This window comes from Rhipicephalus microplus, chromosome 8 (assembly GCF_043290135.1).
Source record: "Rhipicephalus microplus isolate Deutch F79 chromosome 8, USDA_Rmic, whole genome shotgun sequence".
Taxonomy (NCBI): Eukaryota; Metazoa; Arthropoda; class Arachnida; order Ixodida; family Ixodidae; genus Rhipicephalus; species Rhipicephalus microplus.
The window spans coordinates 57,460,811-57,461,710 of record NC_134707.1 but is presented as its reverse complement, the minus strand read 5'-3'; positions in this window follow the sequence as shown (position 1 = coordinate 57,461,710).

Genomic DNA, 900 nt, shown 5'->3' with positions numbered 1-900 from the left:
CCAGTACCCGCTTCGAAGCCTGTTTTTTCAACCGGGTCCGACGCCGTGCTCACCACCACTGATTCACATCTCACGAGGGTTCCTTCCGAGAAGATGGTCCATAGCTTTTTTCACTATACTGGGTGACTGTGGTGCGTGTTTTCTGTTCATTAAATTGAACGACATTACATGCAGTTTCCTTGTCCTGTATAGTGCTCTGCGATCGTAGCAACTACTTTTTCCTGTGTGGAAATTGAAAGCTTTATTGGCCGCAATATTTGTCGTGCGAGCGCTTGAAGTAGCAAAACGGTGCTAGCCTCAAGCAAGCGACACAACATGTCGACTAAAGGGAGCGATAACTACCCCTTGTCTCATGTATACTTTGTAGGATATCTATGCATGGCCCTTCAAGTTTCAATTCCAACGGAAATGTACTGCTTTTAAAACACCTTCACAAAGGCGTCAATCTCAGCTTGCTGTTCAGATTCGTTGAACTTCGTTCCATAGATATGTTTTGGCTCTGTTGGTTTGCTCCATGATTGTAAGTTATGTAAGCTGTCCATGTCCCTATGCAGCCAGGAGAATGCCGATGTTTGTTCATCTTTTTTCAAGGGCAAAAAAAAAGACCAAAGATGGAGCGTTGCTCGGATATAGTCGAACAACGAACAATGGGACACAATGCTGTGTGGGAAGATACGAGTGGAGCTACAGCCGAAAAATAGCACGATGGCACATCACTCGACATCGGCCTCTCAGTGTATTTTTCATTCATTCATTTTCTTCGATGATTCTCCCTTAGCAGTTGGCATGTTTGATCCAACTGGGTAAACTAAAAAAAAATTCAGTAGGTGACGTTCTATTTCACGATCTCATTGTCTGAATTGTGTGCGTGGCCCAATCGCACAGTTTAAAACGCAGAAG